Here is a 13,991-nt window from a genome sequence, read left to right as displayed (position 1 = left end):
ACAAACTCCACTGTGCCATTTTACAGGGCCGGTTTCTCAGAGGCCAACAGCCCTAATATGTTGGTTTGTGAACCTTCCAGACCTCGTGTTTCTTTCAGGTTTAAATTTTAGTTTTTCAAACATACTGCTAATGCTTATTAGTAGACATGAGCAGTAATAATTTTTTTTTGCAAAACAGAAAATCCTAAATTTTGGAAAAAAATTCATTCTGTAGAAGAACAAAAATGAGAAATTTCTTATCTGAGAATTCTCTCTTTTATGCAGCTTCTCTCCAAATTCATTACTAATAAGTCAATGCCCCCCACCCTGTGGAATTGGGAGTGGCACAGTGTTGTTGCTGCAGAATCTAAGACTAAGCGCCACCCTTCAGCTCAGGCCACCAGAAGAGTTTTCCATAGCTGTAGAAATACTCCAACTTATTAAGACAACCTGAAATAATGTATTAAATTAACCTTAAAGGCAATATATGTTTAAATCTCACTCAAGAGAAAAGTTTCAAATTTATATTCTCATCATTTACCAGACTATCAGCGTAGGCTGAATTTGGAGAGAAGCTACTTGGGGGGAGGGACAGCTCAGTGGTTTGAGCATTGGCCTGCTAAACCCAGGGTTGAGAGTTCAATCCTTGAGGGGGCCATTTAGGGATCTGGGGCAAAAATAGGGGGATTGGTCCTGCTTTGAGCAGGGGGTTGGACTAGATGACCTCCTGAGGTCCCTTCCAACCCTGATATTCTATGATTCTACTGACCGAAAGTTATCAAGTAAGAAATTTCTGATTCTGTTGCACAGTTTCTATACTCATTCATTACTCATGGGAAGTAGCTAGAAGTGAATCCCAGAAGTCGGGGTGGAAAGGATAAGCAGAGTTTAATTATTATAGTAGAATAATAGGCAGGAACAGAAATTCCCCCAACATAAAGCAAGAACTTTTTAAACTTAGAAGTTTAAATTGCAGAGAGATGGCAACTTACTTTGCAAATCTTCCTCTAATGAGGCTCATACACACCTCCACCCCCCACCCCCCGACTGAGTGCCTCCTGCAAATATTTTCCCCAGATGCCTAGCATGCCAACTCGTGCCAGATTTTTACATCTTGCCTTCACAACTTTGAGGCCCTGAGGCTTTGGCAGGTTGGATATAATAAGATTAACAGAGTACAATTGGCATATGTAATCAATAAGCTCGAGATGTATCTTCAGAGCTCTAGGAATGCTAATTTATGCCACAACCTTCCAAGGGTTAGAATAAACTGATGGGAGAATTATTTCCCAAGAACAGTGAAAAAAGCAATTTTGCTTGAACAGAAAGGTTTCTGGAGCCACAAGAATAACCTCTTCCTCATGATAAAAGCAGTTTAGTTCTTGTATGAACCAATTCCAAAACTTGCCTTCAGACGTCATGGCAAATAGAAAGGCCAGCCACAGGGTCATGTAATCAGTCATTCTGATTACAGTTCACACACACTTGAATATATAATGTGCCTGTCTACAAAATACCGGTATGTTTGGTAACCACTTTTCTAAGATGCTTGTTTGCCAGACTCCAACCAAACCTTCTGGAGAAACTCTAGCATACGTGAAATCACCAGAAAAAATAGCTACTAAACTGTATAGTCACTGCTGTTCTTATAGATGTTTTCTCCACATATACATTCCACTGTAAGTGTCCAACTCATTCAAATCAGAGACTTTTGCCAGCAGTACTACTAGGTGGCACATGCAACTCTGCCCTCTTTGTGAAAAGGGGCATGGCTACTTCCCTCTCTATTGCTTCACACTGAAATCTAATACACAAAGTAGCAGGAAAGGTGGGAGAATTGTGGAATGTACATGTGCACAATACATCTAAAACACAGTTACTTAGGTGAATAACAATTTTTCCCCATTGAGTTATTGTGCGCATATACATTTCACTGTAGGTGACTCCCCAGCAGTGACTTCTGATTACTTGAAAAGAGACTGCAGCACTGACTTGCCAAAATTGGCATCATCCCAGGAAGTTTGAGTGATAGCACAGCATCTCACAGCCATTTTGGTGGCTTGCAAACATCCACTATAAGTGTATTACTCAAGCAAGCTCATGAAGTGGTATGAGCCATAGTAGAATGGGCCATTATTTTCAGAAAGGAAACCTCTTCTATATTATAGAAGATCTTGATACAGTCAGAAATCCAGTGAAATATATGCTGACTACCCTTTAATCCTTTCAGAAAAAAGGACAAAAGGATAGGACACAATCTGAAAAACTTCATGTGGTCCAGGTAAAAGGAGAGAGCCTTCTGAATGTCCAAAGTTTGAAGCCTCTCTTCATCTTTGCTAGAATGAGGTTTCAGAAATAAAATTCAGAGGCATGACTGAGGTAGAATGCAGATATAACCTTCAGCATACACTATGAGAAACCATGTCTGTGTTAAATGTCGTAAAAGGGGGTCAAGCTTGTGGTGCCTGCAGCTCCAACACCCTTCTCGCTGCAGTTTTTATTTACAGCAATGATGGGGAAATTAATGCTAAAGGCTCGAAGGCAGAATCTATTAAACCAGACAATACTTCAGGTCCCTTGTCGGATGTGTGAAAGAGACCATTTAACAATCTATATCCAAGTTAGGTGAAAAACTGAAAACTCATCTATGGTAGATGTAGCTTCCAACTCCAAGATACACGTTCCTAGAACTCAGCCCTGGACTCAGTACTCCCGGAGTCCAGCTGTCCGATGAGGTGGCCAATCCCTTCTATCAGAAGTCACAGAATAGGAGCACCTTGAGTGGGGTCCCAGGATTGTAGGAAACCCCCACGGGTTCCAAAAGGGCTGCTGCATTAGCATAGGCCCCCTGTGACCACTAAGCCAAGCACTCAAGGGCACTCAAGTGCCTGGATCAGTGGCAAGGTAGGGATGACTGGAAGAGTGGTAGCACCGATTCCTCGGATGAGGAGTCAGTCTGGCAACAACGAAAAAGTAATTCCCACCAGTGCCATATATCTGTGCCAAGGCGTGGAAGCCTGCGTCGGGGCCAACATGTTTGGTTTCCCTTTAGACAGTACCACAGGACCCAGTACAGGACAATAATTGGTGGCCACACACACTCTCCTGTCTGCTGGCACCGATACCACCAACTCCTGTACTGCATGTGACACCAGTACTGACAGTGATGGCAGGTCCGTGGCAGCAGCACCGCCCCTGGTGCAGACAGCACTGCAATAGCGCTGGTACCACACTGTCCCTCAGGCTAAGTTCCCTGTAAGCTGCACGGCCACGCAGTTGCACAGCAGCCTATTAAGCGCCATGCAGACACTCAGGGCTGCAGCAGGGAGAGGCGCCTCTCCCCCAGCCCGGGACCTGCTGCAGCGGGGAAAGGCGCCCCAGCCCCAACCCAGCCCCAGCCTCCTGGCCAGGGGAGAGGCGCTTATCTTGTGGCTCTAACCCAGCCCAGGAGCTGCCACGGAAGGGAGAAGCATCTCTACTCCACAGCCCAGGTGCTGCTGCTGGGAGAGAGAGCTGGGGGGAGTTCTCTCTCCCCACTGTAGCCCCAGAGCAGCCTGCACCCCAAATCCCTCATCCCCAGCCCCACCCCAGAACCCACACCCCAACCCTCTGCTCCAGCCCTGAGCCCCTCATCCTCAGCCTGGAGTCCTCACCCCCCCCACACACACACTCCAACCCTCTGCCCCAGCCCTGAGCCCCCTCCACACTCCAAAATCCTCAGCCCCACCCCCGCCACATTAATTTTGTTATGTGCACCAATATGGAGGTGATGTGTCACACATCACCTCCATATTGGTGCACATAATAAAATTCATTCCACACATGCGTGGGAAAAATTAGAGGGAACACTGCCCTCCAGTGCCAAAGGGTCAGCCGGTACCAAACTCAATGACACCAACTGCTGCGATGCTGAGGCTGAGTGGCGGCGTGACTTAGGTTGCACTCCTTTCTGCTCTCTATGCAAGGCCTTCTTTGGTGTCGGGGCTGAGCTTCTTGGTTGGCTGCTTCTTATGCCTCTTCCTCGGCACTGGGGATGGTGAACCGTGCCATGACTCTCGCCCAGTGGCAGGAGTGCTCTTCACAAACGCTGAGGTGCTTGGTGCCAAGTCCAACCACCTCAGCTCAGAGGAAGTTCTCAGTGCCGCTTCCATAAGCAGAAACTTCAACCTGGCTTCCCAGTCCTCCTTTGTACAGGGTTTAAAGTCTCTGCAAATATGACAGTGATCCCAATGGGAGGCTCATCCAAGCACTTCAGGCAACTAGAGTGCAGGTCACTCAAGGGCAGGAGACACAGGGCCTGAAGCCTAGTAACTGAGGCATGCCTCAGTACTGGGTATGGACAAAACTCCACTAACGAATGTGGAAAAACAAACTATACTAATGAAGACTAACTATTGACAACTACTAAGTATATACAACTATCAGAAAAACAGACCACAGAGAAAGCTTACCATAGCAAAGAGAACAGTTTCAGAGACCATCATGGGCAGTAAAAAGGAACTGAAGGGGCACGGGGTGGGCTGGACCTTTTTTATCAGTGCTATAAGCATGTGGCACCAGAGGGTGCCTGAGTTGCTCCGATGGGTTCCGCTGAGGGGGGGAAATTTCCGGCAACTGTGCTCAGGGCGCCCACGCACCTACAGCAGAGTAGGCATGTGTAAGCACTCAAAGAAAAACTTTAAGACAAATCACCATTTCTTTGTCCTCATGGGGAATGAGGTATAAATAGGACATTTGTTTCTTACAGGTCCCTTGCCTAAACAAATTAGGTAACTTTTGTGCCTATCGGTGACAGGAAAAGGAGCCCTGCATGTGACACACTGCTTACATCAAGGGGATTTCTACAAGCAAAAAACCTTAAATAACTGTTAACTAACTAAACTATAACTGTACTAAAGTGACCTATAACTATATACAAAGCAGAAACCAGTTTCTAAGCTAACTGAAGTTCAAGAGCAACAGGGAGCTCCAATTCCTGCCATGGGCAGTAAGAAGGAACTGAGATGGAGCAGGTGGCCACGCCTGTTTTATGCTGTTGGCTCTGTGCAGGAGGAGAGCACAGACACATGCACTGCCTAGTGGTAGTACTGGCAAGTCTTCAACATGAGGGCATTGAGCGCACACACCTACAGTAGAATGTATACGTGCACAATCACCTGAAGGAGAACTTTGGGATTATTAAATTTGCATTGCAATTGCATTTAGAGGTTACAGCCCCATTGTGATGAGCTCTGCACAAATGCAGAAGTAGTCCCGGCCCCAAAGAGCTTTCTGTCTCCTCTTGAACTGTATTGTAAATTTGACCAGATCAATGAATGAAATATTCGAGTTACATCTGGATACCACACTTTATTGCAAAAAGAAAAGGAGTACTTGTGGCACCTTAGAGACTAACCAATTTATTTGAGCAAAAACTTTCGTGAGCTACAGCTCACTTCATCGGATGCATACTGTGGAAACTGCAGAAGACATTATATACACAGAGATCATGAAACAATACCTCCTCCCACCCCACTGTCCTGCTGGTAATAGCTTATCTAAAGTGATCACTCTCCTTACAATATGTATGATAATCAAGTTGGGCCATTTCCAGCACAAATCCAGGTTCTCTCACCTCACCCCCCCTTTCCAAAAAACACACACACAAACTCACTCTCCTGCTGGTAATAGCTTATCCAAAGTGACCACCTCCTTACAATGTGTATAAAATCAAGGGGGGCGGAGGGTGAGAAAACCTGGATTTGTGCTGGAAATGGCCCACCTTGATTATCATACATATTGTAAGGAGAGTGATCACTTTAGGTAAGCTATTACCAGCAGGACAGTGGGGTGGGAGGAGGTATTGTTTCATGGTCTCTGTGTATATAATGTCTTCTGCAGTTTCCACAGTATGCATCCGATGAAGTGAGCTGTAGCTCATGAAAGCTTATGCTCAAATAAATTGGTTAGTCTCTAAGGTGCCACAAGTACTCCTTTTCTTTTTGCGAATACAGACTAACACAGCTGTTACTCTGAAACCACACTTTATTGGACATTAATCTAGAATCCATGCTCAATTACACTTTTCTTCCAGTGCCGAAGCTTTTAACTGTACGTGTTCCCGATCTGAATGAAGAGGTCCCTGCTTCTAGAGGTCTGGTGTTTTGTGCAGATAAAGCGTGGGGTCACTGGCTATCTAGCAAGTCCAAAGTGCCTTCAGGTCCAGTGGAGGACTATGAAAAGGACTTCAACTCTCCTTTTTCTCTATCCTTTACGTGAACTGTCTTGAAGGTAGCAGGTTTTTTGTCTATCCATGACATTGTTTCCATTGCAATAAAGAAGCTCTGATCTCTGGTTACTCCCTGGTTTTGGAAAGGATATAAACACTCATGCTTCAATCGTAAGTCAACCTCTAATGGTAGGAGACGTCCTCTGAGTACCATAATTGCTCATTATGTGGTTTCTTGTACCTTCTACTGATGCAGCTGGTACTGGTCACTGCTACTGACAGGGTACTGGAACTGATGGACCACTGGTGCAATCCCATATGGCCACGTCCATGGAGTTTGGAAAAAAAAAGAACACCAACACCATCCTAATAGAGATGTCAAAATGAACTAAAAGGATGCATTTTATGAGATTTCGGAAATCAACCCTCCATAAAGAGTAAGCAAGGGTCTAGAATGAAAGTTGGGTTGACTTTTGGCTTCTTGTTTGTACTTACCTGCCCACCAAGGTGCATTTGGATGTGATCTGAAAACACCAAATTTTGCATTTTATCAAATGCATGGTTCTAGGTCCTCACAAGAAATTTCTGAAGGTGCATTGAGAAACCCACTCAGGAGATGAAGCGAATACATGGCATGAATAATCCTAGCCATTAGAAATAACTGACTATCCCTCAGGAAAAAAACTGATGCAATGTAGTTTGGATCTCTGCAAATCTTACCATTAGGGCAATACCCACCCATGTCTTTTGACCTCTGGGTGAGCAATTCTCTGCATTAAGATCAAAAGATGTTGTTTATTTTGAAGACCTGGTGGCTCTGAATCCTCTCCAGCTGTTGTCCATTTATGAACGGGTCTGTTTCAATGGACAGGGTACTGATTAGCATGCTGCCTATGAATGGGTATAGGGTGCATAACACGCAACCTGTGCCTTGCTGTGACTACCACCAGCCACCTACGACTCTGGGTGCAGTCTTGTATAGGAATTGTGAGCTCTCCTACGCAAATGCTCTTTTGTCTGTCATGCTGAGGATTGTTAGTTTGGAGGAAAATTTATGTAGGTTTCTGTGGAAGTGTCAGCTACAGAGTTTTCTTTCTGTGAGGGTAACAGTCCCTTTTTAGGTACCCTTGATGTGGTAGCAACCAATAGATTGCTATGCTGGCTTTGACAGTGAGAGTTGAGGCCTCTCTGCAATCTTAGCTACTAATTTCATCAATGTTTCCCCCAATAGCTCCTCACCTGTAAGTTTGGATGCATAAGGTATCTGTTTAGGATGATCAATGGCTATTCAGGAGTATAACCGGCTTTCTTGTAGCCACCAAGATATCCATTGCTCCTCATAAATCACATCAAGGGTTTGACCAAGACAGGACCCAAAACATCTCTCTCCAAGCAAGGATCAAACGTCTAGATCAATTTCTCAACAACCAGTCTGTGGACTGGAATCAGTCCCTGAGATCTTTTTGATATAGTTTAGAAAGGCAGCAAGCTGGTTTCAAACATCAACAAGGTTGAGAAACACTATTCTAGATAAGCCACTTGTTTGCCACAAAGTATCCTTTCCTTACTAAGTGTATGAAAAGATTTTGGTCTGAATGGCTATCGCTAAGGCTCTGAAATTGCTATGCAGTGTGTCACCATTCGGAGGGTCTGTGGGATCTTTTCGAAGGAAGTCCCCTTCTGATGATGACTGTCTTTCACTCGTGGAGCTACTGCTGCAGAAACCTTAGGCTCCCAAAATGTATTAAATTTGTGTTTTTACAAAAACATTTTAGTTTAACTTTTAATTTAATCAGATATCCTCATTTGGGTATTATGATACCCTCAAAGGCCACATCAACAGGAAATTATGCATCTACTAATGCTTCAAAGGGATGATAATAGTAATGAGTTCCTTGCAAGCCACTGATAAGAACATATGAACATAAGAATGCCTATACTGGGTCACACCAAAGGTCCATCTAGCCCATATCCTGTCTTCCAACAGTGGCCAATGCCAGGGGCCCCAAAGGGAATGAACAGAACAGGTAATCATCAAGTGATCCATCCTGTTGCCTATTCCCAGCTTCTGACAAACAGAGGCTAGGGACACCATCCCTGCCCATCGTGGCTAAAAGCCATTGATGGACCTATCCTCCATGAACTCATCTAGTTCTTTTTGAACCCCGTTATAGTCTTGGCCTTCTGACCAGGATTTCATTTGGTGACCCCCTAGTTCTTGTAACACTTCCATATTTACTTTCTCCACACCAGTCATGATTTTATAGACCTCTATCATATCCCCCCTCAGTTGTGTCTCTTCCAAGCTGAAAAGTCCCAGTCTTATTAATCTCTCCGAAAACGGAAGCCCTAATAATTTTTGTTGCTCTTTTCTGAACCTTTTCCAATTCCAATATATCTTTTTTGAGATTGGGCAACCACATCTGCACGCAGTCTTCAAAAGGTAAGCATACCATGGAGTTATATAGAGGCAATTTAACATTTTCTGTCTTATTTTCTATCCCTTTCTTAATGATTCCCAACTTTCTGTTCAGTTTTTTGACCTCTGCTGCACATTGAGTGGATGTTTTCAGAGAACTATCCACTATAACGCCAAGATCTCCTTGAGTGGTAACAGCTAATTTAGACCCCATCATTTTATATGTATAGTTGGGATTATGTTTTCCAATGTGCATTACTTTGCATTTATCAACCACGAATTTCATCTGCCATTTTGTTGCTCAGTCACCCAGTTTTGAGAGATCCCTTTGTAGCTTTTGTGTCTGCTTGGGACTTAACTATCTTGAGAAGTTGTGTGTTATGTGCAATTTTGTTACGTCATGGTTCACCCCTTTTTCCAGATCATTTATGAATTAGTTGAATAGGACTGGTCCTAGTACAGACCCCTGCGGGACACCACTATTTATCTCTCTCCAGTCTGAAAACTGACCATTTATGCATACCCTTTGTTTCTTATCTTTTAAACAGTTACCAATCCATAAGAGGACCTTCCCTCTTATCCCATGACAGCTTACTTTGCTTAAGAGCCTTTGTCAAAAGCTTTCTGAAAAATCTAAGTACACTATATCTACTCGATCCCCTTGTCTATATGCTTGTTGACCCCCTCCATAGCCTGTCTTAGAAAGGTCCTGTACATGATTTGTTTTTGTGATGCATGTATAGTACTTCTTCCCCCAGTTGTTTAAATGGAAGAGGTAGCATGCTATTCATCCTGGCATGGAAACCACACAACGGAAGACGGGTACTGGTACACACATCTCAACTGTGGAAACAGCTTGTTAAAATATCCTCAGAGAGCTTAACAGGCCACTTCTACCTGCACCCCCAGGCTGCTTGGCACCCAGGTAAATACTGTAGAAGCAATCAGGGGCTTTGCCTAGTAAATCAGGATCATATATCGCACACAGGAAGAGATTTCTCGCCCTCTATAATCCTAGGGTTGTACAGCTTTGTGGGGAGTGGAATCCTCATGTGCCTCTGCTCTGGTTACAGACTGCCTGAAGTGCTCCTAAGGCTTTAATGTGGAGTGAGCCTGTGGAACAGGGAAGGGGTGGAGAGCAAGACCCTTTCCTTAGCAGAGCAAAGGTTTATGGCTGATGATGATAGATCACAACTCCATTCCACTCTTGCCTCAAATGCGACCCTCTTTCCCTGGCACAGAGGTGGTCCTTGAGTTGAAAGCCAGGTAGGAACAATTCCCTTTAGGCTGCAGCCTGAGGCAGGACTGCACAGGAGGGACAAGATCCTCTACATGCCCAGACATGCTGCAGGGTCAGGGAAGGATGGTGAGCACAATACAAAGGACTGCAAGACATACTTTACAGGAGAATAACCCCAGAAAACACTCCCTCAGGAGAAGGCAAAGGAGAAGAGGTTTAACCTTTGATTTTCATCCTACTTGTTGATAAATAATACTAATCCATACCTTGCAAAGGACACACTTGTTTTTTGCTTTTTTGGGACCCGGAGTTTGCAAGACTTACCGCTTAGACAGTCAAGAAAATCTCTTGATTCACAGTAGGAAAAAGGGGAGTTGCATAGGAGCCCTGGTTCTTTGCCCAGGGAGCTGACACCCACTTAAGCATACGAGGGACACTGGATCCTTTTGGAAACTTTCACCCCATCCGCCCACCTCCGACCCGGGTCTGTTGTGGGACTTACCCCTGAGCCTGCCAGATCGTTTCCTCCTCAACTAGAGACTCCCCCCTGCCCCAAAAAAGCTCAGAAGCTCCTGATAAGGCTTTTCTGTGTTGCAGTCATGGTTCCTCAGGGCATGGTGAAAGACCCAACAGGTTAGTCTGACTGAGCCCCATACCCTGGCAGTACAAGTTTGTCTGGCTGGGAAGAGGCAGGACATAATTCACGCACTGTAGAGCCTGTAACTACTTCCTCACATATGAAACACCGCTTAAATTTAGACAGCTGTTTGCAGGGCAGCTCTGCCATGGCTGAGTGGGGACAGAGTAGTCCAACAGGCAGCAGCAGATGGTGGCTGAAACCAGAATGCTACCGTTTACCCAATCCGGGAGGGAGGAAGAGAGGGAGAAGGAAGACTACTAAAAGTCACATGCACGAAAACTATTAAATAAAATATTTTAAAACAAAATGGTTGGAAGAAACTGAATCACCAACTTATTCCACTGCTAGAGGCAGAAAATCTGGTAGGTTGAGCTGAAGGCAGAGATTAGGCCTGAAGCATCAAGCAACCACATTGGACTGCCTCTGAATTCCACTAGTTGGAGGTATTAGGCCATTTATAATGAATAATGCCAGAAGCTGTGCAACAGAAAGTCTCTGAATTTTTTGTAAAACAACTGCCAGGCCTCCAAAAGGACAGCCTGGGTACCCAGTGGGCACCCAGAAAACTGCTCAGAAGCCTGGGACCCTAGAAGCCTGGTCTCCCAAGACATCCAGGCTCTTGCTTCCCCATCAATCTGTTTTCCATGAGAATTTGGTGAAATCAACATGTTATGAAGAATGTTTGATTCAGAGGAATCAGTATTTTCCAATGGAAAAAACCTTTGTCAGAAAATTTCAAATTTCAGTTAATTTTCCCAGATAGGAACATCTGTAGTTCCCACAGGAATCTTGTTCAGCAGCCAGTGGGAAGAGAGATGATCTGTACAATCTTGAATAGGAAGGGTAAAAAAGCACAATCTCTCTATTATGAACAATTGTGACAACTCCTGCACTACTTAAGTTAACTTTTAGTCTCATATACCCAAATAAAAGCCTTAGAAAACGGCAATTACTACAAGACAAACCACTGCAGGACAGAAAGCTATGCTGCATATATATCACTAAACCCCTTCCTCTTCTACCCTCCTCACCTCTAAAATAACTATCCTGTAAATTTGACTCTACAGAGCTCTCCACCCTGCCCAGCTTGAGTAACACGCACCACTTGTAGTTCCTCCTAGCTAATGATAAACATAAAAAACAAAAATGAAACAAAAAAATAAAGTGAGATTCTACTTTTTTTTTTAAACTGACCCTCTGAAAAAAAAATCTATAGTCAAGCTGATTAAATGTCCATTTCTAAGTCTTTAAAGGAAATGGTAAGAGTGTAAGCTATGTGCATATGTAGGAGAAAAGGGTTGTGGGTTTTTTTGTATTGTGTGGCCCATGACTGACCCTTTTTTCTTTCTGATGGCAGGCAAAAGCCCTGCCCAGGTAGACTCCTATATCAGCAGGGGCAAGCATATCTGCCTGAAGAGAAGTGAGGGACTGCTGCAGGTCCTAAAACACATAAGAAGGTGGGGGCACCCCTGTAAACAAACGGTAGCAGTGGGGAGCTAACTTCCTCCCCGTAGGAAGAGAGAGCTGGGAATCATAAGAAGCAGATATTCTCACCATACTTATGCGGGGGGGAGGGAGAGGGTGTAGACAACGCCTAATTCTCCTAGTGGTCTTTTGATTTCTCCTGGAGGTATATGGGAGCTAGGTACCCTTAACCTCTCATGGAGAGAGGTGGGCTTTTTGGAATAATGCAACCTCAATTTGCATTTCTTGGTTTTCTATCATTTGAGGAATTTTGCTTTTTTTTTTTTTTTTAAAAAGCTAACATTTTTGTAAAGTAATATACATTTAAACCACTGATATATGCCTTCAAACTCAAGCTTCACCTTAACTAAGTTTTTGTGATGAAATATAAATATATCACTTGTATTGACTATGAAGCCTAAAATCTGTGTAAAAAAATTTCAGAATACTGGCTGAATAACCAGATGTAAAATACAGACCTGTATTTCGCAGATTTAGATCACAACAGACTTAGATCACATACATACAAGTCTCAGAACATACTTATGCAAATTATGCAAATAATTGCAACCATTAGCAAGCATGTATTTAGGGTTTCTGATTTGTGATTTTAACCAGTAAAAACCCACAATACAAAAAAATTAAATTTGTGTTTAATCCACTAAAGATCAGAAAAAGAGCAGAAATGGTTACTTGAATCTAAAGGCTCGTCTATATAGAGTACTAATGAGAAATATAAGGGTGTGATTTCAAAAGCATACCATCATGCTGCGCATTTTTTGGTCCACAGAGACCCTGCTGGTGCACATTAAATGTTTGTTAGTGCACTTTAATTTTTTTAACATTTCAAACAGCACTACATTAAAGCGCATTTCAGAACAATATATTGCATTACTCATTACTGGCTGTACAAAAAGAAAGCCCCCAAAAACCCAAATTCTTGGATTTCTACTACTGAAAATTTGATAAAATGAACTTCAAAACACAAAATTAATAAACCCCAAAACACAGAAGCCCTGTATATAATTAACATTAGTATAATTAAAAAGGCAAGAGGAGGAAGAAAAGCCAGAGTTGAAGCCTTACACAATTCGGCGGGTTTCCTGACAATACCTTGCTTTTATCCACTATAAACTTCCAAAATGCCCATCTGAGAGCCTGCTATTCAAACCAGCCTGCACAGTGCTCAATAATGCATCCAATCTTCCCTGAATATTTTAACTTTTATTCTATAAGGGTCAACGAACTACTTTTATTCAATAAAAGTTTAGAACTTTCATGGAAACATATTGACCCATCTCTCACTAAAGATGCAGGAAAAACTTTCCACAAAATGATAGAGAATAATTTGTAAAGTCTAAAGATTAATGTGGCACAAAACACCAAATAAAAGACAGATGTTCAAAAAAGAGAAATTCCAAATTGAAGAAAAAGTCTTTAGTCTTGCTTTTACATTTTTCATACCCTGAGGTCTCCTCTAGTAAATCTGAATTGCACCCAGAAATTTTGAGGCCGATTCTTTTGTCACAGATAAGTACTGGTATTGCTCAAATTACATACAATATAGCTGGGTGTAAGAATGCAATTTGAATATTTTCAGTCAAAAAAGACTGATAGAACAACTTAGGTGCTCTATGCCTTGAATAGTAAGATTGTCAATAAAAAACAGCATTTTTTCACCCACTTAAACTCTGCTTCTCATTAATCCCGGTAGCGCTCAGTCTGCAAGTGGCCCATGTCCCTTTGAGGTTTGCCATGATGATGATGATGAAATTCTACTCCTATTAATTAATTTTCTATGTTGAATACATAAAGGTGAGGTATACAGAACATTGTACTACCTTGCTTTATTCTGTCAAAGAGCACCTCTTCAAAAGTCTGACTGCATTCTTTCCAGTGAACCACGCTCTCTTACATACTGTTCTGAAGCTGCTGAAATCAATTTACCCATAAAAAAAATATGAAATAGCTTAAAAAAATACCAGGCAGCACTTGGAAGTGACAATCAAAATCTTTCACATATCCATCTACTGTAGCCTGT

At 43.0% G+C, this 13,991-nt stretch overlaps 1 protein-coding gene across 7 annotated transcripts in view; it reads right to left on the bottom strand.

The window, feature by feature from the left end:
* PDS5B (PDS5 cohesin associated factor B) overlaps positions 1 to 13,991 on the bottom strand; it is a 257,931-nt gene that overhangs the window by 155,344 nt on the left and 88,596 nt on the right. The window lies entirely within an intron of this gene.

Source organism: Lepidochelys kempii, chromosome 1 (genome assembly GCF_965140265.1).
Source record: "Lepidochelys kempii isolate rLepKem1 chromosome 1, rLepKem1.hap2, whole genome shotgun sequence".
Taxonomy (NCBI): Eukaryota; Metazoa; Chordata; order Testudines; family Cheloniidae; genus Lepidochelys; species Lepidochelys kempii.
Note: the sequence above shows the minus strand (reverse complement) of the source record. Positions and strands in the feature narration are given on the sequence as shown.